At 38.9% G+C, this 12,260-nt stretch overlaps 1 protein-coding gene across 5 annotated transcripts in view; it reads right to left on the reverse strand.

The window, feature by feature from the left end:
* CYP20A1 (cytochrome P450 family 20 subfamily A member 1) overlaps window positions 1–12,260 on the reverse strand; it is a 61,650-nt gene that overhangs the window by 36,288 nt on the left and 13,102 nt on the right. Inside the window, exon 1 of one of the 5 annotated variants that reach the window (XM_072742055.1) lies at window positions 8,392–8,511. The exons of 3 other annotated variants lie outside the window; for them this stretch is intronic. The gene's annotated coding sequence lies outside the window, so the exon portion shown is untranslated. Of the gene's footprint in view, window positions 1–6,258; window positions 6,431–8,391; window positions 8,512–12,260 lie in introns of those variants that run through there. One more of the 5 variants, XM_072742054.1, reaches the window with a different exon arrangement.

Raw genomic sequence — 12,260 nt, forward strand, 5'->3', positions numbered from 1 at the left:
CATAGGCAGAGGGAGAAGCAGGCTCCATGCACCGGGAGCCCGACGTGGGATTCGATCCTGGGTCTCCAGGATCGCACCCTGGGGCAAAGGCAGGCACTAAACCACTGCGCCACCCAGGGATCCCAGAAAAATGGGTTTTAACTCTTCTTTAAATGCCTGATAGGGCACCTGAGTGACTCAGTTAAGCATCTGCCTTAAGCTCAGGTCATGATCCCACGGTCCTGGGATTGAGTCCTGCATTGGGCTCCCTGCTCAGCAGGGAGTCTGCTTCTCCCTCTGCTCTTCCCCCCTGCTTATGATCTCTCTCTCTCTCAAACAATAAAATGTTCAACAACAACAAAAAAATTTGGTAGAATCCCCCTGGGAAGCCATCTGGCCCTGGACTTTTGTTTGTTGGGAGATTTTTTATTGATTCAATTTCTCTGCTGGTTACAAGTCTGGTTTATATATTTGGGTGCTCCCAAGTTGGGAGCATACATATTTACAATTGTTAGATATTCCTGATGGATAGACTCCTTTATTGCGATATAGTGCCCTTCTTCATCTCTTGTTAGTCTTTGGTTTAAAATCTACCTTGTCTGACATAAGGGTGGCTACTCCAGCTTTCTCTCAGCATCTGTTAGCATGATAGATGGTTCTCTATCTCCTCACTTTCGATCTGCAGATGTCTTTAGGTCTAAAATGAGTCTCTTGTAGACAGCATATAGATGGGTCTTATGTTTTTAATAAATTCTGATACCCTATGTCTTTTGATTGGAGCATTTAGTCCTTTTACATTCAGAGTGATTGCTGAAAGATATGAATTTAGTGCCATTATGTTACCTGTAGAGTTGGTGTTTCTGGTGACGTTCTCAGTTCCTTTCTAGTCTTTGTTGTTTTTGGTCTCCCCCTCCTCCCACTCAAAGATCCTCTTTAATATTTCTTGCAGAGCTGGTTTAGTGATCACTAACTCCTTTAGTTTTTCTTTGTCTGGAAAACTCTATCTCCTTCTCTTCTGAATGACAGCCTTGCTGGATAAAGTATTCTCGGCTGCATATTTTTCCCATTCAGCATGTTGAATATACCATGCCACTTTCACTGGCCTGTCAAGTTTCTGTGGACAGATCTGCTGTGTACCTGATCTGTCTTCCCTTAGAGGTTAAGGACTTATTTTTCCTTGCTGCTTTCAAGATTCTTTCTTTTGTGTACTTTATGAATTTGATTATGTTTTGTCTTGATGATGACTGGCTTTTGTTGAATTTAATGGGAGTTCTCTGTGCTTCTTGGGATTTCAACGTCTGTTTCCTTCCCCAGATTACGGAAGTTTTCACATAAACCTTGCTCAAATAAACCTTCTGCTTCTTTTTCTTTCTCTTCTCCTGGGACTCTATGATACAAATGTTATTATGCTTTAAAGAGTTACTGAGTTCCTTAAGTCTACATTTGTGATCCAATACCTTTCATTCCCTCTTTTTTCAACTTTGTTATTTTCCATAATTTTATCTTTTATATCACTGATTCATTCAGTGATATATTTTTGTCACTCCAAAAAGCCTTCTTGTGCTCCTTTGCAGTCAGTTCTCTTCTCTCACTCTAGTGCACTGCAACCACTGATCTTTTGTGTCTAACATAATGCTTTTAAGATTCCTCCATGTTTTTACATGTATCAATAGTTTGGTCTTTATGTTTGAGTATAGTTCTATTGTATGGATATATGTGCATTCATTATTGTTCATCCTTGTGGTCATTGCATTAAGTCAGTTTTGCATCTTGGTTATAGCATTTTTTATTTTGGCCTAACTAGTTTTTAGGGTTTTTTTAGTCTCTGCAGTAAAGGATTCTCTCATAAGAATCTCTCTAATGCTTTTCTCAAGCCCAGCTAGAATCCTTAGGATTGTCATTTTAAATTCTGGTTCAGACATCCTATTTGTATCTGTAGTGATAAATCCTGGCCATGAATTGTTCCTGTTCTTTCTTTGAGGTGAATTCCTATGTCTTGTCATTTTTGTCTAGGTCACTGTTTTTGTGTGTGTGATAGTTAGGGAAGCCTGTTGTACTCCTCCTCCTGAGAGTCATGCCTATATTAGGAAGAGGTCCAAGGGGTGCCTGGGTGGCTCGTAGGTTAAGCATCCAACTCTTTTTTATTTTATTTTTTTTTAAAGATTTTATTTATTTATTCATAGAGACAGAGAAAGAGAGAGAGGCAGAGACACAGGCAGAGGGAGAAGCAGGCATCATACAGAGAGCCTGATGTGGGACTCGATCCAGGGTCTCCAGGATCACACCCTGGGCTGCAGGTGGCGCTAAACTGCTGTGCCACTGGGGCTGCCCCAGCACTCAACTCTTGATTTCAGCTCAGGTCATGATCTTGGGGTTGAGATTGAGCCTTGTGCTGGGCTCTGCACTCAGCAGGGAGTCTGCTTGAGATTCTCCCTCTCCTTCTGCCCCTCCCCCTGCTCTAAAATAAATGAATAAATCTTTTTTAAAAAATGTCAAAAAAAAAAAAAAAAGCTAGGTCCTATTTCCCTTAAGAGCTTAAGCTTTGGAGCACCCTATGATCAGCAGACTTAGTACATGTAAGGGGTTTCTGTTGGGTCTTGCGGGAGTGGGACCTGCGGTGCTGATTCTCAAGCTGACTTGCCCTAGTAGAGACCCAGGGCATAGCCGGGGAGAATGCTTGGTGCAGAAGCTCCTACCTCCACTAGGTGGTGCTGTTTTGCCTCCTGAAGTTGGTCAGTGCTGATAGCAGGGTGGAAAATGGCACTGTCAGGCTCTCTCCTCCCTTGAGCAAGCAGCTAACACCTGCCACTCTTCAGGAAGCCGGAAGAGGAAACAATTACCTCTTGTGTCCCCAGCTTCTGACAGAGCCCTTGCCTTCACCATGCCTGTCTTGAAGCTGTCCACCAGCCAGGCGGCATAGCACTCCTGTGTTTTTTCTCAGGAGGGCAGCTGGGTTTCAAAACTCCAAATTTTGGAGATCCTCGCCTATCTTCTGGGGTAGGATCTCACTGTGCTGTGGTTAGTGCAGGCTTGTTCCAGAAATCAGTTGCACAAGCACAGAGTGGTTCAGAGTTTATGGTAAAGTGCAGCTAAAAACCAGTACCAAGGTTTGCTGCCCTCAGCGGCTGTCTTTGTTCCTATGTTGGGGAAGGGGGCAGCTCAATGGTGACTGTCAGATTTTTTGTCCCCAGAGAGGCTATGTCACTACTCCCAAATGTATTCCAAGCAGGGAACTGCTTCTCCCTGTGCAACCCAGAGGATCCTCAGACCATACTGCCCACTCCTGGCTTTCCACCCTCCTTCCCCACCAGAGGACTGCTAAGCCCACCAGGCGTGACCCTGGAATGGCATAGATTTTTGAACTTCAGACCCTGAGCTTCACTGTTCATAAAACTTGTGGTATTCAGCCTCTCTCTTTCCCAGTCAATGGTTTTGGGGAAAGAGTTTCTCTTGTGCAAGTCCCTGCATGTGCTTTCATTCTTTTTCTTTCTTTCCTTTCTCTCCTGTTCCTCTCTCTGTAATCAGGGGTCTCTCCCCTTTGTAATATCTACAGCTCTACTCTCCCCAAATCAGCTCCCCAAAGCTCCTACCCTCCATGATATGGTGTTTTTTTCTACCTCTAGTCGTTCAGTTTTGCTGTCTCAGTACTCAGATCAATTTATTTTTTAAAAAAATATTTTATTTATTTATTCATGAGAGAGACACACAGAGAGAGAGGCAGAGACACAGGCAGAGGCAGAGGGAGAAGCAGGCTCCATGCAGGGAGCCTGACATGGGACTCGATCCCAGGTCTCCAGGATCAGGCCCTGGGCTGAAGGCAGCACTAAACCGCTGAGCCACCCGGGCTGTCCTCAGATCAATTTCTATTTGATATTTATCTAGTTATGTTCAAGGGCCAAGCAAACCTAGGGTCCCCTTATTTCTCTGCCATCTTTACCCCTCCTGCTATTCTCTTTCAAAATGTTCCAGAAGAGAGACTGACTTTCAGAATTGTTAAGTGAGGGCCTCGGTGATATTGCTCTCCCTCTAAAATAATGCAAACACATGCAAACCAACCAAACACGTTATAGCATGTTGGCAGTTAACCAAAACCCAGTCCCCACTGAGAAGTATCTATTCAAAAAGAAACTGAACCTCAGTAAACCAGTGGAATCTGTGATGTTTTAACCCCAGGTTATTTCCAGCTCTCCCCAGCTTAGTAGTAGCATGGTGACCAAAAGCCAACAGCATTGCAGACACTACAGAGACCTGACATCTTTGGAGTGTTATTAAAAGCATCATCGCTACTGGTCACCAAAATGGTCACTGAAAATGGAGTAGAGAATCCCAAGACTCTCTCCTCCCAAAGCAAGTAATGAGCTGGCTAAAATTGTCAGAATCAGCTTCCAAAAAAACGCTATAACGCAGTAAAAAAGCTTACAACAGCCAGGGGAAAGCCTGGTGAATAAAGAAGCTGCTACTTTAAAAAAAAAAAAAAAAAAAAAAGCAGCTGCTACTTTGTGGTAAGCACTGTGGCATTTTAAACAACTTGCCTACCATGACCAAACCCCAGATGGGCAGCAGCTGTGAGAAAAACAGTCCATATTCCTGGCGCAGAGTACTTAGGAAGAAATAAAGACATTATTCTCCAAGAACTGTAGTTCTGAGTCTTACTCTGCCTGGCAGTTCCTATTAAGAACTGGTGCAAAGGCCTTCCTTTGTTTTGCACAACCCAACATTCCCAGAGCACATATTTCTGCATATACCAGGGAATTAAGAAAGCCACACATACCAAGAAATAGGACACATGTTTGGAGAGGGCCTGAGGAGACCAAATTTTCACATGTGACAGGTCTTCTGGCTCCACACAAGTAGGAAATAAAAGCTAAGGTGGATTTATAAAAGGCCCAGGTAAGTGTTAAAGGAAGGCCTCTTTAAAAAATAAATAAAATAAAATAAAATATTAAATAAATAAATAAATAAATAAATAAATAAATAAATAAATAAATAGGAAGGCCTAAGGGCAAAGCCAATCTACAAATACTGGACGAGTATTTTCTTCTTTTTGCTTTTCTTCTTTTTTTCTTTTGTCAAGTGTTTAAGGTAAAGTTGTCAAAATACCAGCTGACCATAAAGCTAATAGAACAGATGCTTCAGACTATCACTGACAGGTGAGTAGTTCATTGTTTTTTTGAGCTGTACAGTAATACAGGTCAACGGAAAAGAAAATCAAATAATATGAATGAAAATATAGAAATCAATTTAAATCACCCTCAATTCAACCCAGATGGTGATAACTACTTATGGCATTTTTATATATAGCTTTTCATTAGTTTTTCTGTATGTATGTATATCCATCTACATGTATGCATACATGTATGTATATAGATATATTTTGGAAAATGTGATAATGCTATATGAACTGTTTTGTATGCTGGTTTTTTCACTTACCATTATGTTATGGGTTAAAATTGTATCCCCAAAAAAGATCTTACAGTCCTTAACTCCCAGTACCTAGAATGTGACCTTTTTGGGCAATGGGGGCTTTACAGATGATCAAGTTAAGATGAACCGATTGGGGTGGGCCTTAACCCAATACAACAATATGAACACCAAAGGCTGCCAGCAAACCAAAAGAAATCAGGGAAGAGGCATGGAACAGATTCTCCCTCACAGCCCTCAGAAGGAACCAACTCTGCTGACACCCTGATCTTGGATTTCTAGCTTCCAGAACTGTGAGACAATAAATTTATGTTGTTTAAGCCACCAAGTTTGTGATACTTTGTTTTGCCAGCCCTAGCAGACTAATAAACCATCTTAAAATCATTACCCTATATTAATAAATAAATGTCTGCCATCTTTTTAATGTCTTTATTCTAATCCATTGTATGGATTCACTATCATTTAAATAATCCTCTACTATTGGACATTTAAGTATTTTCCAATTTATAATAATTAACAATGCTTCAGTAGTCATCTTTGTACATGGAAATACATCTATTTCCAACTGGCTTCCCTTAGATATGAAATTGCTAAGTAAGGTAGTAGTCATTTTTTTAAGCTTTTGATACATACTGCCATGCTGCCCTACAGAAAGCACTTCTCAATTTATATGCTTATCAGCAATATCAAAGTGCCCATTTCCCACACCTCTGATAGCACTGGGTATTGTCATTTTAAAAAACCTCTGTCAGCCTAACATGTAAAAAATATCTCAACATTGCTTTAACTGGCTTATTCTGTTAATAATTAGTAGGGTTTAGGTTCAAAACAAGGTTCAAAAACTTAAAGACCACTTACATATTTTCTTCAATGAACTGCATGTTCACTTCTTTAGTCATTCTTCTTTTGGAGCTAATATTTCTTAATAGTGTATAAAAGCTTTTGTACAACTGGGTTTTAAATGAAATCCAGGGTGTATCTTTCCTCAGTTTTGAGTGACAGGTAGTCAAACAGTTTTCTGGTGAGCCTTCTTATGAGACATTACACATTACAGAAAAAAAAAAAAAGCCATAGGTGGCATTTCTAAACACCAAATTTGGGACCCAAATGGTATCCTCAAACCTATTAGAACAATATGTTACTTATCAGAGATTTGAATTGTGACTATCTCCCCACAGTATCAGATCACTGCTGATTATACAACTAATAGATTAAGTGCAGGTAAAGTCTTTTTTTCTTTCTCTTCCCCCCATTTTTTTGGCTATAAAATTTTGTTACCAATACTGTCACACTTATATCACATAAATGCATAGTGATTTGCTCCTGGCTTCATCTACTTGTTTTACACAGTCCTCTATAAAACAATGCAAATATTATAAAAGACTCATGCAGGATTTTTCTCTAGGAACATATATCTCTGCTAATGCATCATGTGAATCTCTTTTAGTTTATGAATATTGATCAGTTTATAGTAGGTGAAAATCCTAACTGTTGATGAGCTTCATCTGATATGTATTATGTATTACATATGGACTTATAATTGATAGTAATGTCTAACTCTGTGATAAATCCTTTCATTCCTAATGGACTCTTTTTTGGACTATCCCAATTTTTTCGTGTGACAGATGTGCATTTACATGAAAGTGGCTGAGTAACAGGAATGTGTCTATGCCAGATTATTCTTTCACCAACTATTATTCGATACATAAGCCACATATCTATGCTATACAAATTGTAAAGACACGAAAAATGTATCCTATTAATCTTATGATGTGTCACGAATAAGGATACAATATGATTTAGACTTCTCCAGAATGTTCATATTAAAATACCAAGCCTATTTTAACTAACATAATATCAATTATATTACAGAAAAATAAGGCTTGAGATACAAGTGCATCTGGAGGGAGACTTAAATTCAACAGATAAGATTTTAGAATGTATGTCAGGTGTTCAGAAAGAATACAGATTTTCTTTTTGAAAAAAGATCTTTGGGGATCCCTGGTGGCTCAGCAGTTTAGCGCCTGCCTTCAGCCCAGGGCGTAATCCTGGAGTTCCAGGATCGAGTCCCGCATCAGGCTCCCTGCAGGCAGCCTGCTTCTCCCTCTGCCTGTGTCTCTGCCTCTCTCCCCCTCTCTCTGTATGTCTCGTGAATAAATAAATAAAAAATCTTAAAAAATATATATATATGTATATATGTATATCTTTATCCTCTTGTCTTTTTGTAAACAGAACATTGAAATAAAGAAGTTGTTTCACTAAAGTAAAAAAAAAAAAAATCCTTAGGTAATTATTGTGTATTAGAATTTCAGAGAAGCTAGGATGGCTGGGTAGCCCAGCAGTTGAGTGTCTGCCTTCAGCTCAGGGCATGACCCCGGGGTCCCAGGATCAAGTCCCACGTCAGGCTCCCTGCATAGAGCCTGCTTCTCCCTCTGCCTGTGTCTATGCCTCTCTGTCTCTCATGAATAAATAAATAAAATCTTAAAAAATACTTTCAGAGAAGCAAATTATTTTCAATTCCACCTTACAGTAGCGTGTATATACTATTTTGACCACAAGCTTAAAAAAAATTTTTTTAAAAGAAAGGAAAAAAAACCCAGTCAGGCAAAACTACATCCCAGGGTAGCAGAATCAAGCTAGAGAAGCAATGTGCCAGACCGACTGGGATGATATCCTGGTCCTACTATTTACTAGCTATATGACCCTGAACTAGTTTATTTAACCAGTCTGTGTTTCTTCACCTATAAAAAGGGGTAAATAATAATAACCTACTCATAAAATTGTTATGAGGCTTAAATGAGTTCATACAGGATATTAAACCAACAAACTCAACAATTTTCACTATTAACTATTCCTAAGCTATCAATTAAGAGGATTCTGGACAATAGTCCTAAATTCTAAAATCCAGAAATACTTATTAAATCAGAATTTTCCCCAAAAGTAACAGGAGGATATGGGTTTTAGCATAGAGAAGAGAGAAGTTGCACTCACAGAATTATAGCAGAGGTTATAAACAGCCTTGGAGCAGAGACGGTCAGGACAGGAAGGAGCCAGAAGTCAGAGGATGAGGTTTGAGAGGATAAGAGAAGAATCAGAACACAGAACTCAGATCTGAACAAAAAAAAAAAAAAAAAGGCAAAAGTTTATTATGTCAATATGAAGTGTACAATTTATTTTGGAGTGGTAACTCTGGTAACAGCATTATTCTCTCAAGGAAAACTCTAGGTAGGAAGGAAGTTGCTCTGACAGAAGCACTATTAAATCATGTTCTTCCTGATAAAACATTTAGCTGGTTATTTCTAATTCCTAAGCTAAGCAACTGGCTTGGCCTATGTAAGGTTGACAACATAAACCTGAAACACATTTCTCACATTTGGACCCAGTCTATGAACCAAAACTTAAAAATATGATGGCAAGGGCAGCCCGGGTGGGGCAGCGGTTTAGCACCACCTCAGTCCAGGGCGTGATCCTGGAGAACCGGGATTGAGTCCCATGTCAGGCTCCCTGCATGAAGCCTGCTTCTCCCTCTGCCTGTATCTCTGCCTCTTTCTCTCTCTCTCTCTGTGTCTCTCATGAATAAATAAATAAAATCTTTAAAAATAATAATAAGATAAACTAATCCAGAGAGAAGATAAGAGAGGTAAGTAAGGGCAGAAGTAAAGTAAGATTGAGTCTAATTTGAAAACTGTTAAAATTTGGTAATAAGGACACGGATAGTCATTATACTATTCTATAGCTGTTCCTTTAAATTCTCATGATTTTAAAAATTATTTACTTTATACAATACAAGAATAAATGGGATGTGTTTGTGCTCTGGGGAGTGAATGTGGATTTAAACTATATAGAACAGGGGATCCCTGGGTGGCGCAGCGGTTTAGCGCCTGCCTTTGGCCCAGGGCGCGATCCTGGAGACCCGGGATTGAATCCCACGTCCGGCTCCCGGTGCATGGAGCCTGCTTCTCCCTCTGCCTGTGTCTCTGCCTCTCTCTCTCTCTCTCTCTCTGTGTGACTATCATAAATAAATAAAAATTAAAAAAAAAATTAAACTATATAGAAAAGACTTCTATGTAACCCTCCAAAGGAGACAGATATAATAGGCCCATCAAATATAAAAATCCTGCATGAGGGGCATCTGGCTGTCAGTAGAGCACGTGACTCTCGATCTTGGGGTAGTGAGTTCAAGCCCCATGTTGGGCTTACAGCTTACTTATAAAAAAAAGAAAGAAAAAAGAAAAACAACTCACATGAAAGAAGGAATGCATTAAGCAAGTTGGAAACATAAAAAAGGAAGTATTTCAGAGAACCAAGGAAATCATATGCAAGGAGAAATGTTAACAGAACAGAAGAATTGGGGGAAGAAGATGATCAGCAAACAAATGGTAGGATAATCTACTTCTCTAGCCAAAAAAAAAAAAAAAAAAAAAAGAGAGAGATTTCTTGAGTAGTTATTGTGTACTAAGACCTGCTGTTAGGTATTTTACATCACTGTCTCACATAATCCCCACAACAAATTTGTAATGTAGATGTTATTAAGATGAGGAAATGAAATGAAACCTCACAATCAATCATGTAGATAATAAATGGCAGAAGCAAGATTCAAAGCTTCTTGCTCAAGTTTAATCTTCACACTATAAAATAATGCTACTTCTAAGGAGCTACATTAAACATACAACATAATAAATAACTTCATTTGAAACACTCAGATTAGGAAAAGTAGATGGAAAACACAATCACAGAAGGGAGAGAGATAAAAAAAAATCAATTTAATTTTGTCATGTAAGTATTTTCAGATTGTTACTGTAGTTAAGAGAAGGTGCATAGGAAAGGTATGTAACCAAACTGGGGACTAAAGCAAGAGTTAGCCAGGCAAGATGAGAAAAATATTTCCTGAGAGAAAAGAACTACACTCATATCTACTGAGGGTCTGTTCTACACCAAGAGCCAAGTATACAGACAAAATTAAAACAAACCTTCCATTCATGAAGCATACAGTTTAGGACACAGACACTCAAAGAATGACACAAAATGTAATTAACAGATTGAAAAGTGGTGTGAAGGATAATTACAGACTGTTATGACTGCAACTAAAAGGGGACCTACCTAGGGACAGTGGACCAATCAGAGACAGCTTCCCTGGGGAAGTGACATTCAAACTAAGCTGAAAGATGAACATGCATTTACTAGGTTTATGGTGGTTAGAGATGACAATCCAAGCAATGGGAACAGCATAGACAGAGGCCTTGAGAGGGGAGAGAACAGAGTTGAGAACTAAAAGAAAGCCAGTGTGGCTACAGTCCAGGCACAAATGAGAATGGGAAACAAGACTGGAAAAGTAGGCAAGCTAAATCACAAATGGTCTTTAAATCTACATTAAATATTCTGGAGTTTGTCCCAAGAGCAAAAGGAATCCAGTAGAGATTTTTTTTTTAAGATTTTATTTATTTATTCATAGAGACACAGAGAGAGAGAGAGAGAGAGAAAGAGAGAAAGAGAGAGAGAGGGGAAGAGGCACAGGCAGAGGGAGAAGCAGGCTCCATGCAGGGAGCCCGATGTGGGACTCGATCCAGGGTCCCCAGGATCAAACCCCGGGCTGCAGGTGGCACTAAACTGCTGTGCCACCGGGGCTGCCCTCCAGTGGAGATTTTTGATCAAGGGAGTAATAAAATAAGAACTGCATTTTGAAAATATCTATTCTCAGGGTTCTGAACCTCAAGTCCACAGATACCAAAGAGTTGATGCCTAGAATGAAGGAGTTCATGAACTTGTGTACTTGTGAGGGAGAAAAATCTTTTATTTTTTACTAATTTCTAATTCAAATTTAGCCTTTTTTTTTTTTTGAAATTTAGCCTTTTAATTGTGAATATCGGTACTTGACTCTGTCATCAATATAAATTTCAAATATGTTCATATCATCTTATACTTATTGTAAAACTCTCAAAATAATGGTTTTGTCCCTCATAACATCGTTACTCTAAAGTTATGGAAATTTTGTACCCTGCAATCCAGCAATCGCACTATAGGTGTCTACCCAAAGAAACAAAAGTACAAATTCAAAGGGATACATGCGTTCCTGATGTTTATAGTAACATTATCTACAATAGCCAAATTATGGAAACAGCCCAAGGGTCCACTGATTGATGAGTGGATAAAGAAGATGTGGTATATACATATATACACTAAATCTTGCCACTTGCAACAACGTGGATGGAGTTAGAGAGTATTATGCTAAGCAAAGTAAGTCAGAGAAAGACAAATACTATGATTTCAGTCATATGTGGAACTTAAGACACAAAACAAGTGAATAAAGGGAGGAAAAAAGGCAAGCCAAGAAACAAACTCTAAACTATAGAAACAAACTAGTAGTTACAAAAGGGAGGTGGGCAGGTAATGGGTAAAATAAGTGATGGGGATTAAGGAGCATACTTGTTATGATAAGAACTGGGTGATGTAAGGAACTGTTGAATCACTATATGGCACACCTGAAACTAATATAACACTGTATGTCAACTAACTGGAATGAATTTATTTATTTATTTATTTATTTATTTATTTATTTATTTGTTTATGAACTAACTGGAATTTAAAGAAAAACTTAAAAAAATTAGTAGAATCCATTAAATGTGAAAAAAATTTAAATAAAATTATGGAAGTTTTGGAAGCATTGCTGGATCTTGTTATTTAATGCATTAAGGATGATGTACATATATTAAATACCACAAGTTTTTCTTTTTCTTTTTTGAAAGATTTTACTTATTTATTCATTAGAGACATGGGGGCGGGGAGGGGCAGAGGCACAGGCAGAGGAGAAGCAGGCTCCACCCAGGAGCCCAATGCAGGACTTGATCCTGGGACTCCAGGAC

This window comes from Vulpes vulpes, chromosome 16 (genome assembly GCF_048418805.1).
Source record: "Vulpes vulpes isolate BD-2025 chromosome 16, VulVul3, whole genome shotgun sequence".
In the NCBI taxonomy this organism is placed as follows: Eukaryota; Metazoa; Chordata; class Mammalia; order Carnivora; family Canidae; genus Vulpes; species Vulpes vulpes.